We start from the raw sequence: 25,427 nt of genomic DNA on the forward strand, positions 1-25,427 counted from the left end.
GAAAAAATGCATACACCCTTTTTGGCCAAGTGAATCATTGTGGACGTTCTGCCTCTTTTCCTATGCTTTAAATGCAATTCCAGTCTACCTCCTGAAATCGTTTTCCTGCAATTCTGCCTTGCTTTCAATGCCTCTTCATAGCCTTACCTCAATATATTTTTTGAAAATAGTTGGCCTTTATAACTCTGCAGGTTTTTGAATTGCAGTGGCCCTTAGCTCCATTTTTCAGCTCTTATTTTTGTGATCTTGCCTCATAACCACAGGATTCCTTCAGGCCCTATTCTTCTTCTGGGGCACCTTGCTGTGCCTTTGGTTTATTCTTCTTACTGATGTGAATTTAGAGTGACATGTGCCCATTGAAACCGCTACAGCTAGTTTCTCACTGGTTCCCCCTATTCCCATTCATCCTCCGCACTAACTGCAGACTGTGCGATACCAGAACTTAAAGGCATTGACTCTCCATGTGGGGATATTTTTGGTAAAGCAGCTGGAATGTCGATCCGGAGCCCCAGGAGAGGAAAAATGAGGTGCGTTTTAGAAACCTTTCCCGATCATATGGTATACCAGTCGCTGGGTTTCCCAAGCATGGTTTAGCTGTAGGAAGATTCCCTTCAACCTGGAGTGTTGGGACCCTTGGAATGAGTAGCATGAAGTATTGCATTAAACTTTTGGCAGTTGCTCACCAAAGCTCATCAATCCTCTCAGCCCCAAGTGTCCAGCCTTATGTCTTATCCAGCTGTGGGTTTATATGTGGTCAATCCAGGTTGCATCACAGCCCCTGAGCGAATTTTGTAAGAATTTTTCTCTCTTTCATTGTTTCTGCGTTTTGTTTTTAAAATTTATTTCTATAATGGGGTTTAGCTCATTTTCACTGCTGTGTTTGTGCCACTCTGCACACACTTGATTCCCTTATGGAGATATATCAATACATGGGTTTTAAGATTCTTATTACTCAGATATATTTCTCTGCGGTGTATAGGGTGTGTTGAGGCCAGTTCATTGAGCAAGGTGTAGATCTTGGCTAATATCTATTTGGTTTATTGAACGGTATCTGTGCTAATTTCAAACTCTGGTTTTATGCATCCCCCCACCTCTCCTTTCCCCTTAAGCTGAAATAAGTGTGTTTTCTAAACGTGAGACACTGTTCTGTTCTGTAATTCATTTCTTGTGCAGCCATATTTACCCTCCCTCTATAAGTGATATCTTATGATATGTTTCTTTTTCTGTTTGACTTATTTCAAGTAGTATTATCGGACCTAAATCCACTCTTTATCCTTCTACTAGCCTTATTACATTGATTTCATGGTGAAGAGATATTCCATTGTACATAAGTACCACATCTTCTTTATCCATTGTTCTCTTTCCTGGGATATTTAAGGTATACTGAAGTTGAGGTTCTTGTAAACAGAGTAGCCCTAAACTGTGGTGTGCTTGTGTCTTGTTAATTTTTAGATTTCCCTAGATATACTCCCATGATTGGAAGTGTCCTATGCTCTGTAGCTCTGTTTTTTAGATGATTTAGGAACCACCATACACTTCTCCAGAGTGGCTCTCGGCAGTTCACACACTGCCCATCAGCGTATAAAGGCTCCCTGTTCTCCATGGCCTGTCCTGCATTTCTGGTTTTTACAATTTTTTAGGATGGCCCTTTTGACCAGTGGGAAATGAGACTTCTTTGTTGTGCACATTTGCATTGCTTGCTTGCTTCGTTGCCTATAAAGTGCGTATGCGTTTTTTCCTGGGTATAATCAGGAAAAAACGCATACGCCCTTTTGGGCCAACTGCATCATTGTCGAAATTCTGCCGCTTTTCATGTGCTTTAAAGACGAGTCCAATCTATCTCTTGAAATCTGTTTCTTGCAATTCTGTCTTGCATTCAGATCCTCTTCTTTGCCTTACCTCAACATATTTTTGGACGTTAGTTTTCATTTATAACTCTGCAGGTTTGTGAATTGCAGTGACCCTGAGCTCCATTTTTTAAGTTGCTCTTTTGTGAGCTGGCCTCAAACCCGCAGGATTGCTTCAGGCCCTATTTTGGCTCGGGCGAGGCGGGCTGAGCCTTTTTTCAATTCTTATTCTTAATGGGAAATTAGAGTGATATGTGCCCGTCCAAACCCCTACAACTATTCTCTCATTGGTTCCCCGTTCATCCTCCTCACAATTTGCAAAATGTGTGAAACAGAAGTTGAAATGTGCTGATTCTCCAAGTGGGGAGATTCTAAGTAACGTGGCTGGAATGGTGAACAGGAGCACCAGGAGAGGATAAATGAGCTGCATTTTAGACACATCTCCCGATCACATGGTGTACAGTCCTCTGGGTTTTCCATGCATGTTTTAGCTGTAGGAAGATCCCTTGAACCTGCATATTTGGGACCCATTGAATGGGTACCAGGTAGTATTACTTTAAAGGGTGTGCATTTCCTCACCCAACCTCACATTTCTCTTAGCGCAAACAGTTTCCAGCCTTATGTCTCATCCTGCTGTGGGTCTAGATGTGTTCAATCCATGTTGCATCACCGGCCCTGAGGAAAAGTTGTAAGAGGTTTTCTCTGTCTCTCTGTCGTTTATTTTTTTCAATTTATTACTATATTGGTTACAGCTGATTTTCAAAGCTCTGTTTCTTGCTGCTGTACATCCACTTGATTCACGTACAGAGAGACATCAGTAAATTCTTTTTCAGATTCTTACCAGTCGTATATATTCTTTTCCGGTGACTTGAGTGTGCTGAGTGCAGTTCTTTTAGCTACCGTGTAGGCCTTGTTGATTATCAGTTTGGTATTTGGAATGGTATCTTTGCTAATTTCAACCTCCTGGGTGATGCCTCACCCCTCCCCACCTTTCCCGTTTAGCAGCCTTATGCGTGTTTTCTACATATTTGACTATGTTTTTGTTTTGTAATTTATTTCATGTGTAGCCATTTTGGATTCCACCTTTAAGTGATATCTTATGATATGTGTCTTTTTCTTTTTGAATTCTGTCACTTAGAAAGATCATACGTAACTCCTCCGGAGTTGTTACAACTGGCCATATTTCATTGATTTCCAGGCTGAATAATATTCCACTCTACCTAAGTACCACATCTCTACCCATTTTTTCCCTCCAGAGACATTTAAGTTATATCCTAGTTGAGGATCTTTTAAACAGAGAGGGGGTAAACATTGGGGTGCCTGTGTCCTCTCGATTTTTGTTTTTCTCAAGATATACGCCCATGAGTGCAAGTGCCCTATGCTCTGTAGCTCATTTTTTAGATGCTTTAGTAAACACAATACACTTCTCCAGAATGGCCGTTGGCAATATACATTTCCACTATAAGTCTCACAGGGCTCCCTCTTCTCCTTGCCCTGTCCTGCATTTCTGTTGTTTACGCTTTATGAGGATGGCTCTTCTGACTGATGCGAAGTGATATCTTTTGTAGTATTGACTTCCAGTGCCCACCTGTTTGGTTGGCTAAAAAAGTGTATGCCCTTTTCTTGAATATATACAGAAAAAAACGCATACACCCTTTTTGGCCAACTGCAATGTTGGCAATGTTCAGCTCCTTTTCTTGTGCTTAATGGCGAGTCTTTTCTACCTCCTCAAATCCCTTTCCTGCCATTCTCCCTTGCTTACAAGTCCTTTTCTCTGACTTTCCTCAAGACATTTTTCAGTGATGGATATTTTCAACTCTGCAGTTTTGTGAATTTTACTGCCCCTGAGTTCCATTGTTCAACTTGTGTTTATGGGAACTGGCCACAAAGCAGCGGGATTTCCTCAAGCCCTATACTGTTTCCATGGGCAACCCTAGCCTTTGGTCAATTCGTCTTCCTGATTGGAAATTAGAGTGACATGTGCCTGTCTGAACACCTAGGACTGGTCTCTCATTGTTCCTCATCCTTCCGCTTCATCCTCTGGACAAATTCCAAACTGTACGCAACAGGATGTTGACAGTGCTGACATCTCCAAGTGGGGAGACTGTTAGTAAAGACGCTGGAGGGGTGAACCCGAGCACCAGGAGATGAGGAGAGGAGATGCCTTTTCCAAACTCTTCCCGATCAGACGGTATACCATCCTCTGGGTGTGACAGACATGTTTTAGCAGTAGGAAGAGTCCCATTCATGTAAGGAGAACACCAGGGCTTTTTCAAAATCAGTGTCTCCCCGAAACCCAAACTGGGGAATTTTTTAAGCTACGGCTACACATATGTTCATTAAGGGCCTTGGGAAGTAGGCAGAGTCCAAACTTTAGATGATTGAAGTCTTCAGGGTCAGAAGCACTCACCACCAGCTTCCCTTAGGTTACACTTTAACTGTCATTGATAGATGATGTCAATAAAAATATCTATTCTTTTTCAGATTATTTCCCCTTATAGGTTATTGCAAAATGTTGAGTGTAGTTCCCTGTGCTATACAGTAGTTCCTTGTTGATGATCTATTTTATACATAGCAGTGTGTATGTGTTAATCCCAAACTGTTAATTTATCCCTCCTCCCACCTTTCCCCTTTGGTAATAATAAATTATAAGATTTTATACTTCTCAGAAATGGGGGAGCTGAAAGAGAGGTATCATTTTCAATGGAAAAGCATTTAAAACAAGATTGAAGCTTTAACCAAGATTATTAGATGTACATCCTTGGAAAGAAATCACTTCGTTTCTCTAATATTGACCTGACAAATAAGACAAACCTTTTCACTGAACTTGCTTATAATAAAGTGATGGAAATATCAAATGGAAGTGTTAGAAACATCTTATTTTACCCGAGCCTTATACACTGTTCTATGTTAACTACAGTTTGGCTCACACATCTGTTCATTGAGGTTACAATAGTCTCAATTTCTGTTACTGATCCTCCAGAGTGGACCCCAACAAGTGTCCCCCTGCCCAGTGTCATTGGGGCCAACAGATCGAGACTGAGTTTGGTTCACAAGCAAAGGAAACTTTATATTTTGATCAGAGAATGGAGAGGTGAGAGCATGCACTACCCCGTGGGCTGTGGGCTGGGCTGCTGTGTAGAGATCCTGTCAGAGTCAGTGGGAGGGAGGGGGCGGAGCTCTCGAGGGCCAGGTTGGCTGCAGCTCAGGCTCTATATCGCGGAGTCTGCACTGGGCCCCAGGAGCTGAGGTGTCGACCCAGCCATTCTGCACTAGGAAATCTGGTCTGAAGTGCTGGGTGTGGAACCTCTGCATGCGGGACCCTAGGAGCACGTGAAATTAGACAAAGCACAAAGGATAAAAAAGGTTAGACTTGACTTTATTGCCCAGATTCTATTTTTATCTCCCAGGGATTTTTAATGGGCTTTGCTGGGGACAAACCCCTCCTCTGCCTTTTGTCCCGTTCCTCATTCTTGGAGTGCTGAGGGTGCAGACACTTCTTCTGTAACTGCTGAGTGCTGAGTTGGGAGCCCTAATACCCGGGGGCGAGGGTCAGAGCTTCTCCCCAGCAGCCTCCAGGTGACGTTGATTGTCCCCAGGCCCCCTGCCTCCCTGCTCGTCCACCTGAGCACCAGCATTGGAAGTGTTATAGATTCTAATGACCTTTAAGGGTCCAGGAAAGAGATGTGCAGAGACGCTGTGGGGGCCGGTTTCACCCCGCCCCACATTTGTTCGGCCACCTTAGGCTGACCGTTTCTGCCAGCCTAGATGCTCTGACCAGTAGTCTGCGCTTTCTTCAATTAGGCCCCTGAATTAACGTACAAACAGCACCAGGTGTCAGAGCCCTGCCCGCTCAACTCCCAGACAGTCCAGGGTCAGTGGTGATCAAGGACCATGATGACCACTGAGTCAACAGCCTTTTGAAGTAAACAGGAGTCCAGCCGGTCTTATTGGCCACCATCATCACGGTGTCTGTAGGCTTTTCTATGGTGACAGTGTGATATACGGTTCCCCCACCAAGATTATTAGCTCCCCTCTGGGTGCAGTAAGTCCTGCAAGCAGTAGTCTACTCTTTTGGGACACACTCTTATTGTTTTATGAGAGAAACTCCAGGTCAAGTGATGTTCACACGAGTCGTCATGGTGCCCTGTTGCCCCCGGTTATCTCTCTGGATGTTGGAGTTGGAGGGCCTCCTCACTCGAGGTCGGTGTGCCCATGGAGCGTACCCTGCAACTTCAGGGCATCGTTGGTGGTTAGGATCACCACGTGGGGTCCTTTTCCCTTAGGAAGGAGGTGGCCTTTTGGGCTGCTGATTTCCAGGTTTTTAGATACCACCAGTATCTTGGCCAGATGCGGCAGTGGGCCAAGCCCCTTGGTGACCGTAGTTTATCCTACCTGGATGGCATTCTTGCATTGTTCCATTTCAAGTGGTCCCAGTTTTTGCACTAATTCTCCAATGGCGATTCACCTTTCACCGGGAATGGAAAGGTCAAAGGGTTTAGCTAAATTAGGGAGTTCCAGGGCAAGGGTCTGAATTGACTGCTCTTTCCATTCTTGAAAGGCCACTTCTGGATTCTATTCAAAAGGATCATCATCTTTTCCTTTCAGTGTTTCATATAGAGGCCCAGCTAGTAGACTGTAGTTAGGGATCCAGAAGCAGCAAACCCTGGCCTCCCCAGGAACCCCTAAGCTGTCTTCTAGTTTTAGAAAGGGGTAAGGCTGCAAATGGTTTCTTCCCTTTCCTGGGATGGGCTTCTCCGACCTTCTGTGAGAATGAAGCCCAGGCAGGTCACCGCAGTCTGTGATATTTGAGCTTTTTCTTGGACAACTTCTATCCTTTATTGTCTTGGTAGTTCAGAGGCCTCCTTAGTAGGGCTGGCGATCAGAATGTCGTCTGCGTACTGAAGGAGGGTTTCCTTTTCCAGAGGTAGAACTTTTAGGTCTTTAGCTAAGCTTTCCCCAAAGATGGTGTGGGAATTTTTGCACCCTTGGGGCAAGACGGCCCGGAAGTATTGTTTTAGTTGTATGTTGAGTCCTGCCACTCACAAGCCAAAATTTCTTGTGACTCTGGGACTAATGGAATACAAAAGAAGGCATCATTGAAGACTAATACAGAATACCATGTCCTGGTGGTTGGTAGAATGACCAGCAGGGTGTAGGAATTAGGAGCAACTGGAGGTATATCCTCGGTGGCTTCACTGACTGTCCTGACATCCTTTACCAGGTCCCCAGCAGCCCATGGGGCTCTCGTGGTCAGACCAATCCCAGAATATGGAGCTCACCTGGGCAGGTACCCCACCCCCACCCCAGCCCACGGGGCTCTCGTGGTCAGGCCCTTCCCAGGATACAGAGCTACCCTTGCAGGTACCATGGCAGGGCTGGGCACACAGGAACCGTGCACATAGCCCTCATTGCAGAGCACCCCCAGCTCACCTGTCGCTCAGAGCTGGCACAGAGCACCTCAGAACAGGACTTGAACTAACAAACAGCAGCTGCCACAGGTCTGTGACCCTGGGCATCACTCTGTGCGGCCTCCCTCCACCTGGTCTTCCAGAGACTTCCACTGCACCCGGGGCACCAGGCCTCTGTCTCCAACCACCACCCACCCCTCCTCTCCCTGACTCCTGGGTTCCTCTCATAAGGAGAGGGTTTTCTTGAAGTTGTCTCCCACTCATGGGCCAGATAAAATGATTAGAAAACAAGCCAAAGCTGCAGCCCCTTGTCTATCCTGACTCTCAGGAGCCCACACCTGTTCCTTGGACCTGGCCGGTTCAGCAAGTTCCATTTTCTGCAACTGTGAGCCCCTGAGGGGTGATGATTGGCTGACCTGGGCAGCCTTACCGTGCGGGCCAGCCCTCCCCAGGTGTGCCTGGGTTGAGATCAACATAAATACCACTCCAGGCAGCAAGAGCCCCTGCAGCCGTGCCTGACGCCATTTTCTCTGCCCTGTCAGCAGTCTCGGGGCTGGGCTGGTGGGAGGGAGTGAGAGGCCACGGCTTTGTGGGTGGCCCAGTGTGAGTGGGGCTCTGCTGGACTTTCTGCAGCAGTTGCCAGGCTGCCACCTGCTAAAGAAGAGGATGTGTCACCCATACCTGCTGCTGGAATTTCTCCCTGGGCAGAGGTGAGGAAGGAAAAAAGCAGTGGGGGCAGGGACAGGACGGGTATCTCAGTCAGGGAAACGGAAATCTTCCAGAAGAGCACCCAGGGCCAGGACCATCCTGGCTGGCCTGCAGGCACCAAGTCGGCCGGCATGCTGTCACTCGTGTGGCTCTATGGCCCTTCCTCTAGGCTTTCAAGTCCTTGTATATATTCAGGTGTTTTACCTGGGACGGGTGGGAATAGTTCAGCAGCAACTGGCCTGGGGCTCACCTCCCGTTTACTCACAGATGCCTCGGCACGGTGCCCCAGCTTTGCAATGAGGACGCTTGTTGCGTGGGGGCTGCTGGCTGAATGGGAGACGATTCCCCACCACTGGCCAACTTCAGAATTGTTTACAACTGGAGCAAGTGCCCTGATACGGTTTTCCTCTGTGGAACTGGTGGGTTCTGTGTTTTTTTTTCTCTTTTTCGTTTTTGGTTCAAGGTAGATTTTATTCCTCTTTTTTGTATTTACAGATATAAGCATGGAAATAATTTATTCATATAAATACATGTATGTGAAGGGAATAATTGTTTTTTCTGTTTTATTTTTTAAATTTTATTTCTTTTTAATTTTATTTTATATTTTTATACAGCAGGTTCTTATTGGTTATCTATTTTATACATATAAATGTATACATGCCAATCCCAGTCTCTCAACTCCTCCCACCACCACCCCCCCAACAGCTTTCCCCCCTTGTTGTCCATACATTTGTTGTCTACATCTGTTGCTCTATTTATGCCTTGCAAAATGGTTAATCTGTACAGTTTTTCTAGGTTCCACATATATGCATGAATATACAAGATTTGTTTTTCTCTTTCTGACTTACTTCACTCTGTATGACAGTCTCTAGATCCATCGACGTCTCTACAAATGACCCAATTTCATTCCTTTTCATGGCTTAGTAATATTCCATTTTATATATGTACCACAGCTTTATGCATTCGTCTGTCTGTGGGCATTTAGGTTGCTTCCATTACCTCGATATTGTAAATAGTGATGCAATGAACATTGCGGTGAATGTCTCGTTTTGATTTATGGTTTTGTCTGGGTATATGTCCAGTACTGGGATTGCTGTATCATATGGTAATTCTATTGTTAGTTTCTTAAGAAACTCCATATTGTTCTCCGTAGTGACTGTATCAATTTATATTCCCAACAATAGTGGAAGAGGGTTCCTTTTCTCCACACCCTTTCCAGCATTTTTGTTTGTAGATTTTCTCATGATGCCCATTCTATCAGGTGTGAGGTGATACCTCATTGTTGAGTCCATTTTGTTGAGCAAGGGGTAGGTCTTGTCTATTACATATTGGGCTTATTGAATGGTATCTGTGCTAATTTCAAACTCTGGTTTTATGCAGCACCCCAACTCACTTTCCCCCTTAAGGAAGCATAAGTTGGTTTTCTAAACTTGAGACCCTGTTCTGTTTTGTAATTCAGTTCCTGTGTAGCCAAGTTCACATTCCGTGTATTAGTGATATCTTATGATGTTTCTTTTTCTGTGTGACATATTTCAGTTAGAATCATCATACCTGAATCCACTCATTATGCTGCTACGGGCCTGATGACATAGATTTCATGGCTGAGTGATTTTGCATTGTACATAAGTACCACAACTTCTTTATCCATTTTTCACTTTCTGCGATATTGAACTTGTACCGTAAATGAGGTTCTTGTAAACAGAGCTGTCCCAAACTGTGGGGTGGCTGTGTCTTTTTGATTTTAATTTCCCTAAGCTATAGGACCATAAGTGGAAGTGCCCTAGGCTCTGTTGCTTTGTTTTTTAGATGTTTCAGGAAACACCATACACTTCTCCCGAGTGTCTGTTGGCAATTTACATCCCGCCCATCAGCATAACAAGGCTCCCAGTTCTCCATGGCCTGTCCTGCCTTTCTGGATTTTACACTTTTCTCAGATGGCCCTTTTGACCGGGGGGAAGTGAGACTTCATTGTAGTGCAGATTTCCTTTGCAAGTTTGCTTGGTTGGCCAAAAAGGGCGTATGCGTTTTTTCCTGAATATATTCAGGAAAAAACGCATACGCTCTTTTTGGCCAAGTGCATCATTGTGGACGTTCTGCCTCTTTTCCTATGCTTTCAATGCAATTCCAGTCTACCTCCTGAAATCGGTTTCCTGCAATTCTGCCCCGCTTTCAAGTCCTCTTGGCAGCCTTACTTCAGTATATTTTTGGACGATAGCTGTCATTTATAACTCTGCAGGTTTGTGAATTACAGTGCCCCTGAGCTCCTTTCTTCAACTCGCTTTCTTGTGACCTGGCCGCAACACCGCAGGATGGCTTCAGGCCCTAATCTGGTTCCGGCACGGCACGCTGAGCCTTTGGTTAATTCCTCTTCCTGGTGGGAAATGAGAGTTAAATTTGCCCGTCCAGACACCTCCAGCTAGTCTCTCATTGGTTCTCGCTATTCCTGTTCATCTTCCGCAGAAATTGCAAACTGGGCCAAACAGGAGGTTAAAGGGACTGACTCCCCAAGTCGGGAGGGTGTTAGTAAAGCGTCTGGAATGTTGAACCCGAGTACCAGGGTACGAAAACTGAGACATATTTGAACACGTCTCCCGTTCACACGGTTGATCATACTCTGGGTTCCACATGCATGTTTTAGCTGAAGGAAGAATACCTTAAACCTGGAGAGTTGAGACCCGTGTAATGGGTACCATGTAATATGACTTCAAAGGGTCTTCATTTGCTCACCGAACCTCTCCAATCCTATCACTGCTGCGTTTATGCCCCTGTACACATGCTTGATTCTCTTTTGGAGACATAGCAATCCATAGGTTTTAAGATACTTACTAGTCAGGTACATTCTTAGGCATTTAATATGCGGTGTTGAGTCCATTTCGTTGAGCAAGGAGTAGCTCTTGTCTATTACATATTTGATTAAGGAACTTTATCTGTGCTCATTTCAATCTCTGGTTTTATGCAGCACCCCAACTCCCCTTTCCCCTTAAGCAAGCATAAGTTGGTTTTCTAAATTTGAGACCCTGTTCTGTTTTGGAATTCAGTTCCTGTGTAGCCAAGTTTACATTCCGTGTATTACTCATATCTTATGATGTTTCTTTTTCTGTGTGACTTATTTCAGATAAAATCATCATACCTGAATCCACTCATCATGCTTCTATGTGTCTGAAGACAGAGATTTAATTGCTGAGTGATATTGCATTGTACGTAAGTACCACAACTTCTTTATCCATTTTTCGCACTTTGCGATATTGAACTTGTACCGTAAACGAGGTTCTTGTAAACAGAGCCGTCCCAAACTTTGGGGTGGCTGTGTCTTTTTGATTTTAATTTCCCTAAGCTATAGGACCATAAGTGGAAGTGCCCTAGGCTCTGTTGCTTTGTTTTTTAGATGTTTCAGGAAACACCATACACTTCTCCCAAGTGTCTGTTGGCAATTTACATCCCGCCCATCAGCATAACAAGGCTCCCAGTTCTCCATGGCCTGTCCTGCCTTTCTGGATTTTACACTTTTTTCAGATGGCCCTTTTGACCGGGGTGAAGTGAGACTTCATTGTAGTGCAGATTTCCTTTGCAAGCTTGCTTGGTTGGCCAAAAAGGGCGTAGGCGTTTTTTCCTGAATATGTTCAGGAAAAAACGCCTACGCCCTTTTTGGCCAAGTGCATCATTGTGGACGTTCTGCCTCTTTTCCTATGCTTTCAATGCAATTCCAGTCTACCTCCTGAAATCGGTTTCCTGCAATTCTGCCCCGCTTTCAAGTCCTCTTGGCAGCCTTACTTCAGTATATTTTTGGACGATAGCTGTCATTTATAACTCTGCAGGTTTGTGAATTACAGTGCCCCTGAGCTCCTTTCTTCAACTCGCTTTCTTGTGACCTGGCCGCAACACCGCAGGATGGCTTCAGGCCCTAATCTGGTTCCGGCACGGCACGCTGAGCCTTTGGTTAATTCCTCTTCCTGGTGGGAAATGAGAGTTAAATTTGCCCGTCCAGACACCTCCAGCTAGTCTCTCATTGGTTCTCCCTATTCCTGTTCATCTTCCGCAGAAATTGCAAACTGGGCCAAACAGGAGGTTAAAGGGACTGACTCCCCAAGTCGGGAGAGTGTTAGTAAAGCGTCTGGAATGTTGCACCCGAGTACCAGGGTACGAAAACTGAGACATATTTGAACACGTCTCCCGTTCACACGGTTGATCATACTCTGGGTTCCACATGCATGTTTTAGCTGAAGGAAGAATACCTTAAACCTGGAGAGTTGAGACCCGTGTAATGGGTACCATGCAATATGACTTCAAAGGGTCTTCATTTGCTCACCGAACCTCTCCAATCCTATCACTGCTGCGTTTATGCCCCTGTACACACGCTTGATTCTCTTTTGGAGACAGAGCAATCCATAGGTTTTAAGATACTTACTAGTCAGGTACATTCTTAGGCGTTTAATATGGGGTGTTGAGTCCATTTCGTTGAGCAAGGAGTAGCTCTTGTCTATTCCATATTTGGCTTAAGGAACTTTATCTGTGCTCATTTCAATGTCTGGTTTTATGCAGGACCCCAAATCACCTTTCCCCATAAGCAAGCATAAGTTGGTTTTCTCAATTTGAGACCCTGTTCTGTTTTGGAATTCAGTTCCTGTGTAGCCAAGTTTACATTCCGTGTATTAGTGATATTTTATGATGTTTCTTTTTTGGTTTGACTTATTTCAGTTAGAATCATCGTACCTGAATCCACTCATTATGCTGCTACGGGCCTGATGACATAGATTTCATTGCTGAGTGATACTGCATTGTACGTATGTACCACAAGTTCTGTATCCATTTTTCACTTTCTGTGATATTGAACTTGTACGGTCAACGAGGTTCTTGTAAACAGAGGCGTCCCAAACTTTGGGGTGGCTGTGTCTTTTTGATTTTAATTTCCCTAAGCTATAGGACCATAAGTGGAAGTGCCCTAGGCTCTGTTGCTTTGTTTTTTAGATGTTTCAGGAAACACCATACACTTCTCCCGAGTGTCTCTTGGCAATTTACATCCCGCCCATCAGCATAACAAGGCTCCAAGTTCTCCATGGCCTGTCCTGCCTTTCTGGATTTTACACTTTTTTCAGATGGCCCTTTTGACCAGGGGGAAGTGAGTCTTCATTGTAGTGCAGATTTCCTTTGCAAGCTTGATTGGTTGGCCAAAAAGTGCGTATGCGTTTTTTCCTGAATATATTCAGGAAAAAACGCATACGCCCTTTTTGGCCAAGTGCATCATTGTGGACGTTCTGCCTCTTTTCCTATGCTTTCAATGCAATTCCAGTCTACCTCCTGAAATCGGTTTCCTGCAATTCTGCCCCGCTTTCAAGTCCTCTTGGCAGCCTTACTTCAGTATATTTTTGGACGATAGCTGTCATTTATAACACTGCATGTTTGTGAATTACAGTGTCCCTGAGCTCCTTTCTTCAACTCGCTTTCTTGTGAGCTGGCCGCAACACCACAGGATGTCTTCAGGCCCTAATCTGGGTCCGGCACGGCACGCTCAACCTTTGGTTAATTCCTCTTCCTGGTGGGAAATAAGAGTTAAATTTGCCCGTCCAGACACCTCCAGCTCGTCTCTCATTGGTTCTCCCTATTCCTGTTCATCTTCCACAGAAATTGCAAACTGGGCCAAACAGGAGGTTAAAGGCGCTGACTCTCCAAGTCGGGAGAGTTTTAGTAAAGCGTCTGGAATGTTGCACCCGAGTACCAGGGGAGGAAAACTGAGACATATTTGAACACGTCTCCCGTTCACACGGTTGATCATACTCTGGGTTCCACATGCATGTTTTAGCTGAAGGAAGAATACCTTAAACCTGGAGAGTTGAGACCCGTGTAATGGGTACCATGCAATATGACTTCAAAGGGTCTTCATTTGCTCACCGAACCTCTCCAATCCTATCACTGCTGCTTTTATGCCCCTGTACACACGCTTGATCCTCTTTTGGAGACATAGCAATCCATAGGTTTTAAGATACTTACTAGTCAGGTACATTCTTAGGCGTTTAATATGGGATGTTGAGTCCATTTCGTTGAGCAAGGAGTAGCTCTTGTCTATTCCATATTTGGCTTAAGGAACTTTATCTGTGCTCATTTCAATCGCTGGTTTTATGCAGCACCCCAAATCACCTTTACCCTTAAGCAAGCATAAGTTGGTTTTCTAAATTTGAGACCCTGTTCTGTTTTGGAATTCAGTTCCTGTGTAGCCAAGTTTACATTCCATGTATTACTGATATCTTATGATGTTTCTTTTCCTGTGTGACTTATTTCAGTTAGAATCATCATACCTGAATCCACTCATTGTGCTGCTAAGGGCCTGATGACATAGATTTCATTGCTGAGTGATATTGCTTTGTAAGTAAATACCACAACTTCTTTATCCATTTTTCACTTTCTGCGATGTTGAACTTGTACTGTAAACGAGGTTCTTGTAAACAGAGGCGTCCCAAACTTTGGGGTGGCTGTGTCTTTTTGATTTTAATTTCCCTAATCTATACGACCATAATTTAAAGTGCCCTATGCTCTGTTGCTTTGTTTTTTAGATGTTTCAGGAAACACCATACACTTCTCCCGAGTGTCTGTTGGCAATTTACATCCCGCCCATCAGCATAACAAGGCTCCCAGTTCTCCATGGCCTGTCCTGCCTTTCTGGATTTTACACTTTTTTCAGATGGCCCTTTTGACCGGGGGGAAGTGAGACTTCATTGTAGTGCAGATTTCCTTTGCAAGCTTGCTTGGTTGGCCAAAAAGGGCGTATGCGTTTTTTCCTGAATATATTCAGGAAAAAACGCATACGCCCTTTTTGGCCAAGTGCATCATTGTGGACGTTCTGCCTCTTTTCCTATGCTTTCAATGCAATTCCAGTCTACCTCCTGAAATCGGTTTCCTGCAATTCTGCCCCGCTTTCAAGTCCTCTTGGCAGCCTTATTTCAGTATATTTTTGGACGATAGCTGTCATTTATAAGTCTGCATGTTTGTGAATTACAGTGGCCCTGAGCTCCTTTCTTCAACTCGCTTTCTTTTGAGCTGGCCGCAACACCGCAGGATGGCTTCAGGCCCTAATCTGGTTCCGGCACGGCACGCTGAGCCTTTGGTTATTTCCTCTTCCTGGTGGGAAATGAGAGTTAAATTTGCCCGTCCAGACACCTCCAGCTCGTCTCTCATTGGTTCTCCCTATTCCTGTTCATCTTCCGCAGAAATTGCAAACTGGGCCAAACAGGAGGTTAAAGGCGCTGACTCTCCAAGTCGGGAGAGTGTTAGTAAAGCGTCTGGAATGTTGCACCCGAGTACCAGGGGAGGAAAACTGAGACATATTTGAACACGTCTCCCGTTCACATGGTTGATCATACTCTGGGTTCCACATGCATGTTTTAGCTGAAGGAAGAATACCTTAAACCTGGAGAGTTGAGACCCGTGTAATGGGTACCATGCAATATGACTTCAAAGGGTCTTCATTTGCTCACCGAACCTCTCCAATCCTATCACTGCTGCTTTTATGCCCCTTTACACACGCTTGATCCTCTTTTGGAGACATAGCAATCCATAGGTTTTAAGATACTTACTAGTCAGGTACATTCTTAGGCGTTTAATATGGGATGTTGAGTCCATTTCGTTGAGCAAGGAGTAGCTCTTGTCTATTCCATATTTGGCTTAAGGAACTTTATCTGTGCTCATTTCAATCGCTGGTTTTATGCAGCACCCCAAATCACCTTTACCCTTAAGCAAGCATAAGTTGGTTTTCTAAATTTGAGACCCTGTTCTGTTTTGGAATTCAGTTCCTGTGTAGCCAAGTTTACATTCCGTGTATTACTGATATCTTATGATGTTTCTTTTCCTGTGTGACTTATTTCAGTTAGAATCATCATACCTGAATCCACTCATTGTGCTGCTAAGGGCCTGATGACATAGATTTCATTGCTGAGTGATATTGCTTTGTAAGTAAATACCACAACTTCTTTATCCATTTTTCACTTTCTGCGATGTTGAACTTGTACTGTAAACGAGGTTCTTGTAAACAGAGGCGTCCCAAACTTTGGGGTAGCTGTGTCTTTTTGATTTTAATTTCCCTAATCTATACGACCATAAGTTAAAGTGCCCTATGCTCTGTTGCTTTGTTTTTTAGATGTTTCAGGAAACACCATACACTTCTCCCGAGTGTCTGTTGGCAATTTACATCCCGCCCATCAGCATAACAAGGCTCCCAGTTCTCCATGGCCTGTCCTGCCTTTCTGGATTTTACACTTTTTTCAGATGGCCCTTTTGACCGGGGGGAAGTGAGACTTCATTGTAGTGCAGATTTCCTTTGCAAGCTTGCTTGGTTGGCCAAAAAGGGCGTATGCGTTTTTTCCTGAATATATTCAGGAAAAAACGCATACGCCCTTTTTGGCCAAGTGCATCATTGTGGACGTTCTGCCTCTTTTCCTATGCTTTCAATGCAATTCCAGTCTACCTCCTGAAATCGGTTTCCTGCAATTCTGCCCCGCTTTCAAGTCCTCTTGGCAGCCTTATTTCAGTATATTTTTGGACGATAGCTGTCATTTATAAGTCTGCATGTTTGTGAATTACAGTGGCCCTGAGCTCCTTTCTTCAACTCGCTTTCTTTTGAGCTGGCCGCAACACCGCAGGATGGCTTCAGGCCCTAATCTGGTTCCGGCACGGCACGCTGAGCCTTTGGTTATTTCCTCTTCCTGGTGGGAAATGAGAGTTAAATTTGCCCGTCCAGACACCTCCAGCTAGTCTCTCATTGGTTCTCCCTATTCCTGTTCATCTTCCGCAGAAATTGCAAACTGGGTCAAACAGGAGGTTAAAGGCGCTGACTCTCCAAGTGTGGAGAGTGTTAGTAAAGCGTATGGAATGTTACACCCGAGTACCAGGGGAGGAAAACTGAGACATATTTGAACACGTCTCCCGTTCACACGGTTGATCATACTCTGGGTTCCACATGCATGTTTTAGCTGAAGGAAGAATACCTTAAACCTGGAGAGTTGAGACCCGTGTAATGGGTACCATGCAATATGACTTCAAAGGGTCTTCATTTGCTCACCGAACCTCTCCAATCCTATCACTGCTGCGTTTATGCCCCTGTACACACGCTTGATTCTCTTTTGGAGACAGAGCAATCCATAGGTTTTAAGATACTTACTAGTCAGGTACATTCTTAGGCGTTTAATATGGGGTGTTGAGTCCATTTCGTTGAGCAAGGAGTAGCTCTTGTCTATTCCATATTTGGCTTAAGGAACTTTATCTGTGCTCATTTCAATCTCTGGTTTTATGCAGCACCCCAACTCACCTTTCCCCTTAAGCAAGCATAAGTTGGTTTTCTAAATTTGAGACCCTGTTCTGTTTTGTAATTCAGTTCCTGTGTAGCCAAGTTTACATTCCGTGTATTAGGGATATCTTATGATGTTTCTTTTTCGGTGTGACTTATTTCAGTTTGAATCATCGTATCTGAATCCACTCATTATGCTGCTACGGGCCTGATGACATAGATTTCATTGCTGAGTGATGCTGCATTGTACGTAAGTACCACAACTTCTTTATCCATTTTTCACTTTCTGCGATATTGAACTTGTACCGTAAACGAGGTTCTTGTAAACAGAGCCGTCCCAAACTTTGCGGTGGCTGTGTCTCTTTGATTTTAATTTCCCTAAGCTATAGGACCATAAGTGGAAGTGCCCTAGGCTCTGTTGCTTTGGTTTTTAGATGTTTCAGGAAACAACATACACTTCTCCCAAGTGGCTGTTGGAAATTTACATCCCGCCCATCAGCATAACAAGGCTCCCAGTTCTCCATGGCCTGTCCTGCCTTTCTGGATTTTACACTTTTTTCAGATGGCCCTTTTGACCGGGGGGAAGTGAGTCTTCATTGTAGTGCAGATTTCCTTTGCAAGCTTGCTTGGTTGGCCAAAAAGGGCGTATGCGTTTTTTCCTGAATATATTCAGGAAAAAACGCATACGCCCTTTTTGGCCAAGTGCATCATTGTGGACGTTCTGCCTCTTTTCCTATGCTTTCAATGCAATTCCAGTCTACCTCCTGAAATCAGTTTCCTGCAATTCTGCCCCGCTTTCAAGTCCTCTTGGCAGCCTTACTTCAGTATATTTTTGGACGATAGCTGTCATTTATAACTCTGCAGGTTTGTGAATTACAGTGCCCCTGAGCTCCTTTCTTCAACTCGCTTTCTTGTGACCTGGCCGCAACACTGCAGTATGGCTTCAGGCCCTAATATGGGTCCAGCACGGCACGCTGAACCTTTGGTTAATTCCTCTTCCTGGTGGGAAATGAGAGTTAAATTTGCCCGTCCAGACACCTCCAGCTAGTCTCTCATTGGTTCTCCCTATTCCTGTTCATCTTCCGCAGAAATTGCAAACTGGGCCAAACAAGAGGTTAAAGGCGCTGACTCTCCAAGTCGGGAGAGTTTTAGTAAAGCGTCTGGAATGTTGCACCCGAGTACCAGGGTACGAAAACTGAGACATATTTGAACACGTCTCCCGATCACATGGTTGATCATACTCTAGGTTCCACATGCATGTTTTAGCTGAAGGAAGAATACCTTAAACCTGGGTACTTGAAACCCATGGAATGGGTACCATGCAATATGACTTCAAAGGGTCTTCATTTGCTCACCGAACCTCTCCAATCCTATCACTGCTGCGTTTATGCCCCTGTACACATGCTTGATTCTCTTTCGGAGACATAGCAATCCATAGGTTTTAAGATACTTAGTAGTCAGGTACATTCTTAGGCGTTTAATATGCGGTGTTGAGTCCATTTCGTTGAGCAAGGAGTAGCTCTTTTCTATTCCGTATTTGGCTTAAGGAACTTTATCTGTGCTCATTTCAATCTCTGGTTTCATGCAGCACCCCAACTCACCTTTCCCCTTAAGCAAGCATAAGTTGGTTTTCTAAATTTGAGACCCTGTTCTGTTCTGTAATTCAGTTTCTGTGTAGCCAAGTTTACATTCCGTGTATTACTGATATCTTATGATGTTTCTTTTTCTGTGTGACTTATTTCAGTTAGAATCATCATACCTGAATCCACTCATTGTGCTGCTAAGGGCCTGATGACATAGATTTCATTGCTGAGTGTTACTGCATTGTACGTAAGTACCACAAGTTCTTTATCCATTTTTCACTTTCTGTGATATTGAACTTGTACGGTAAACGAGGTTCTTGTAAACAGAGGCGTCCCAAACTTTGGGGTGGCTGTGTCTTTTTGATTTTAATTTCCCTAAGCTATAGGACCATAAGTGGAAGTGCCCTAGGCTCTGTTGCTTTGTTTTTTAGATGTTTCAGGAAACACCATACACTTCTCCCGAGTGTCTGTTGGCAATTTACATCCCGCCCATCAGCATAACAAGGCTCCCAGTTCTCCATGGCCTGTCCTGCCTTTCTGGATATTACACTTTTTTCAGATGGCCCTTTTGACCGGGGGGAAGTGAGACTTCAATGTAGTGCAGATTTCCTTTGCAAGCTTGCTTGGTTGGCCAAAAAGTGCGTATGCGTCTTTTCCTGAATATATTCAGGAAAAAACACATACGTCCTTTTTGGCCAAGTGCATCATTGTGGACGTTCTGCCTCTTTTCCTATATTTTCAATGCAATTCCAGTCTACCTCCTGAAATCGGTTTCCTGCAATTCTGCCCCGCTTTCAAGTCCTCTTGGCAGCCTTACTTCAGTATATTTTTGGACGATAGCTGTCATTTATAAGTCTGCAGGTTTGTGAATTACAGTGCCCCTGAGCTCCTTTCTTCAACTCGCTTTCTTTTGAGCTGGCCGCAACACCGCAGGATGGCTTCAGGCCCTAATCTGGTTCCGGCACGGCACGCTGAGCCTTTGGTTATTTCCTCTTCCTGGTGGGAAATGAGAGTTAAATTTGCCCGTCCAGACACCTCCAGCTAGTCTCTCATTGGTTCTCCCTATTCCTTTTCATCTTCCGCAGAAATTGCAAACTGGGCCAAACAGGAGGTTAAAGGCGCTGACTCTCCAAGTGGGGAGAGTGTTAGTAAAGCATCTGGAATGTTGCACCCGAGTACCAGGGGAGGAAAACTGAGACATATTTGAACACGTCTCCCGTTCACACGGTTGATCATACTCTGGGTTCCACATGCATGTTTTAGCTGAAGGAAGAATACCTTAAACCTGGAGAGTTGAGACCCGTGTAATGGGTACCATGCAATATGACTTCAAAGGGTCTTCATTTGCTCACCGAACCTCTCCAATCCTATCACTGCTGCGTTTATGCCCCTGTACACACGCTTCATTCTCTTTTGGAGACATAGCAATCCATAGGTTTTAAGATACTTACTAGTCAGGTACATTCCTAGGCGTTTAATATGGGGTGTTGAGTCCATTTCGTTGAGCAAGGAGTAGCTCTTGTCTATTCCATATTTGGCTTAAGGAATTTTATCTGTGCTCATTTCAATGTCTGGTTTTATGCAGCACCCCAACTCACCTTTCCCCTTAAGCAAGCATAAGTTGGTTTTCTAAATTTGAGACCCTGTTCTGTTTTGGAATTCAGTTCCTGTGTAGCCAAGTTTACATTCCGTGTATTACTGATATCTTATGATGTTTCTTTTTCGGTGTGACTTATTTCAGTTAGAATCATCGTACCTGAATCCACTCATTATGCTGCTATGGGCCTGATGACATAGATTTCATTGCTGAGTGATACTGCATTGTACGTAAGTACCACAAGTTCTTTATCCATTTTTCACTTTCTGTGATATTGAACTTGTATGGTCAACGAGGTTCTTGTAAACAGAGGCGTCCCAAACTTTGGGGTGGCTGTGTCTTTTTGATTTTAATTTCCCTAAGCTATAGGACCATAAGTGGAAGTGCCCTAGGCTCTGTTGCTTTGTTTTTTAGATGTTTCAGGAAACACCATACACTTCTCCCGAGTGTCTGTTGGCAATTTACATCCCGCCCATCAGCATAACAAGGCTCCCAGTTCTCCATGGCCTGTCCTGCCTTTCTGGATTTTACACTTTTTTCAGATGGCCCTTTTTACCGGGGGGAAGTGAGTCTTCATTGTAGTGCAGATTTCCTTTGCAAGCTTGCTTGGTTGGCCAAAAAGGGCGTATGCGTTTTTTCCTGAATATATTCAGGAAAAAACGCATACGCCCTTTTTGGCCAAGTGCATCATTGTGGACGTTCTGCCTCTTTTCCTATGCTTTCAATGCAATTCCAGTCTACCTCCTGAAATCGGTTTCCTGCAATTCTGCCCCGCTTTCAAGTCCTCTTGGCAGCCTTACTTCAGTATATTTTTGGACGATAGCTGTCATTTATAAGTCTGCAGGTTTGTGAATTACAGTGCCCCTGAGCTCCTTTCTTCAACTCGCTTTCTTGTGAGCTAGCCGCAATACCACAGGATGTCTTCAGGCCCTAATCTGGGTCCGGCACGGCACGCTGAACCTTTGGTTAATTCCTCTTCCTGGTGGGAAATGAGAGTTAAATTTGCCCGTCCAGACACCTCCAGCTAGTCTCTCATTGGTTCTCCCTATTCCTGTTCATCTTCCGCAGAAATTGCAAACTGGGCCAAACAAGAGGTTAAAGGCGCTGACTCTCCAAGTCGGGAGAGTTTTAGTAAAGCGTCTGGAATGTTGCACCCGAGTACCAGGGTACGAAAACTGAGACATATTTGAACACGTCTCCCGATCACATGGTTGATCATACTCTAGGTTCCACATGCATGTTTTAGCTGAAGGAAGAATACCTTAAACCTGGGTACTTGAAACCCATGGAATGGGTACCATGCAATATGACTTCAAAGGGTCTTCATTTGCTCACCGAACCTCTCCAATCCTATCACTGCTGCGTTTAAGGCCCTGTACACACGCTTCATTCTCTTTTGGAGACATAGCAATCCATAGGTTTTAAGATACTTACTAGTCAGGTACATTCTTAGGCATTTAATATGGGGTGTTGAGTCCATTTCGTTGAGCAAGGAGTAGCTCTTGTCTATTCTATATTTGGCTTAAGGAATTTTATCTGTGCTCATTTCAATGTCTGGTTTTATGCAGCACCCCAACTCACCTTTCCCCTTAAGCAAGCATAAGTTGGTTTTCTAAATTTGAGACCCTGTTCTGTTTTGGAATTCAGTTCCTGTGTAGCCAAGTTTACATTCCGTGTATTACTGATATCTTATGATGTTTCTTTTTCGGTGTGACTTATTTCAGTTAGAATCATCGTACCTGAATCCAATCATTATGCTTCTACGGGCCTGATGACATAGATTTCATTGCTGAGTGATACTACATTGTACGTAATTACCACAAGTTCTGTATCCATTTTTCACTTTCTGTGATATTGAACTTGTACGGTAAACGAGGTTCTTGTAAACAGAGGCGTCCCAAACTTTGGGGTGGCTGTGTCTTTTTGATTTTAATTTCCCTAAGCTATAGGACCATAAGTGGAAGTGCCCTAGGCTCTGTTGCTTTGTGTTTTAGATGTTTCAGGAAACACCATACACTTCTCCCGAGTGGCTGTTGGCAATTTACATCCCGCCCATCAGCATAACAAGGCTCCCAGTTCTCCATGGCCTGTCCTGCCTTTCTGGATTTTACACATTTTTCAGATGGCCCTTTTGACTGGGGGGAAGTGAGACTTCATTGTAGTGCAGATTTCCTTTGCAAGCTTGCTTGGTTGGCCAAAAAGGGCGTATGCGTTTTTTCCTGAATATATTCAGGAAAAAACGCATACGCCCTTTTTGGCCAAGTGCATCATGGTGGACGTTCTGCCTCTTTTCCTATGCTTTCAATGCAATTCCAGTCTACCTCCTGAAATCGGTTTCCTGCAATTCTGCCCCGCTTTCAAGTCCTCTTGGCAGCCTTACTTCAGTATATTTTTGGACGATAGCTGTCATTTATAACTCTGCAGGTTTGTGAATTACAGTGCCCCTGAGCTCCTTTCTTCAACTCGCTTTCTTTTGAGCTGGCCGCAACACCGCAGGATGGCTTCAGGCCCTAATCTGGTTCCGGCACGGCACGCTGAGCCTTTGGTTATTTCCTCTTCCTGGTGGGAAATGAGAGTTAAATTTGCCCGTTCAGACACCTCCAGCTAGTCTCTGATTGGTTCTCGCTATTCCTGTTCATCTTCCGCAGAAATTGCAAACTGGGCCAAACAGGAGGTTAAAGGCGCTGACTCTCCAAGTCGGGAGAGTGTTAGTAAAGCGTCTGGAATGTTGCAGCCGAGTACCAGGTACGAAAACTGAGACATATTTGAACACGTTTCCCGATCACATGGTTGATCATACTCTGGGTTCCACATGCATGTTTTAGCTGAAGGAGGAATACCTTAAACCTGGGTAGTTGAAACCCGTGGAATGGGTACCATGCAATATGACTTCAGAGGGTCTTCATTTGCTCACCGAACCTCTCCAATCCTATCACTGCTGCGTTTATGCCCCTGTACACATGCTTGATTCTCTTTCGGAGACATAGCAATCCATAGGTTTTAAGATACTTACTAGTCAGGTACATTCTTAGGCGTTTAATATGGGGTGTTGAGTCCATTTCATTGAGCAAGGAGTAGCTCTTGTCTATTCCATATTTGGCTTAAGGAACTTTATCTGTGCTCATTTCAATCTCTGGTTTTATGCAGCACCCCAACTCACCTTTACCCTTAAGCAAGCATAAGTTGGTTTTCTAAATTTGAGACCCTGTTCTGTTCTGTAATTCAGTTCCTGTGTAGCCAAGTTTACATTCCGTGTATTACTGATATCTTATGATGTTTCTTTTTCTGTGTGACTTATTTCAGTTAGAATCATCATACCTGAATCCACTCATTGTGCTGCTAAGGGCCTGATGACATAGATTTCATTGCTGAGTGATATTGCTTTGTAAGTAAATACCACAACTTCTTTATCCATTTTTCACTTTCTGCGATGTTGAACTTGTACTGTAAACGAGGTTCTTGTAAACAGAGGCGTCCCAAACTTTGGGGTGGCTGTGTCTTTTTGATTTTAATTTCCCTAAGCTATAGGACCATAAGTGGAAGTGCCCTAGGCTCTGTTGCTTTGTGTTTTAGATGTTTCAGGAAACACCATACACTTCTCCCGAGTGTCTGTTGGCAATTTACATCCCGCCCATCAGCATAACAAGGCTCCCAGTTCTCCATGGCCTGTCCTGCCTTTCTGGATTTTACACTTTTTTCAGATGGCCCTTTTGACCGGGGGGAAGTGAGACTTCATTGTAGTGCAGATTTCCTTTGCAAGCTTGCTTGGTTGGCCAAAAAGGGCGTATGCGTTTTTTCCTGAATATATTCAGGAAAAAACGCATACGCCCTTTTTGGCCAAGTGCATCATTGTGGACGTTCTGCCTCTTTTCCTATGCTTTCAATGCAATTCCAGTCTACCTCCTGAAATCGGTTTCCTGCAATTCTGCCCCGCTTTCAAGTCCTCTTGGCAGCCTTACTTCAGTATATTTTTGGACGATAGCTGTCATTTATAACTCTGCAGGTTTGTGAATTACAGTGCCCCTGAGCTCCTTTCTTCAACTCGCTTTCTTTTGAGCTGGCTGCAACACCGCAGGATGGCTTCAGGCCCTAATCTGGTTCCGGCACGGCACGCTGAGCCTTTGGTTAATTCCTCTTCCTGGTGGGAAATGAGAGTTAAATTTGCCCGTCCAGACACCTCCAGCTAGTCTCTCATTGGTTCTCGCTATTCCTGTTCATCTTCCGCAGAAATTGCAAACTGGGCCAAACAGGAGGTTAAAGGGACTGAATCACCAAGTCGGGAGGGTGTTAGTAAAGCGTCTGGAATGTTGCACCCGAGTACCAGGGTACGAAAACTGAGACATATTTGAACACGTCTCCCGATCACATGGTTGATCATACTCTAGGTTCCACATGCATGTTTTAGCTGAAGGAAGAATACCTTAAACCTGGGTAGTTGAAACCCGTGGAATGGGTACCATGCAATATGACTTCAAAGGGTCTTCATTTGCTCACCGAACCTCTCCAATCCTATCACTGCTGCGTTTATGCCCCTGTACACATGCTTGATTCTCTTTCGGAGACATAGCAATCCATAGGTTTTAAGATACTTACTAGTCAGGTACATTCTTAGGCGTTTAATATGGGATGTTGAGTCCATTTCGTTGAGCAAGGAGTAGCTCTTGTCTATTCCATATTTGGCTTAAGGAATTTTATCTGTGCTCATTTCAATCGCTGGTTTTATGCAGCACCCCAAATCACCTTTCCCCTTAAGCAAGCATAAGTTGGTTTTCTAAATTTGAGACCCTGTTCTGTTTTGGAATTCAGTTCCTCTGTAGCCAAGTTTACATTCCGTGTATTACTGATATCTTATGATGTTTCTTTTTCGGTGTGACTTATTGCAGTTAGAATCATCGTACCTGAATCCACTCATTATGCTGCTACGGGCCTGATGACATAGATTTCATTGTTGAGTGATACTGCATTTTACGTAAGTACCACAAGTTCTTTATCCATTTTTCACTTTCTGTG

The sequence above is a fragment of the Pseudorca crassidens genome, chromosome 4, assembly GCF_039906515.1.
Source record: "Pseudorca crassidens isolate mPseCra1 chromosome 4, mPseCra1.hap1, whole genome shotgun sequence".
Taxonomy (NCBI): Eukaryota; Metazoa; Chordata; class Mammalia; order Artiodactyla; family Delphinidae; genus Pseudorca; species Pseudorca crassidens.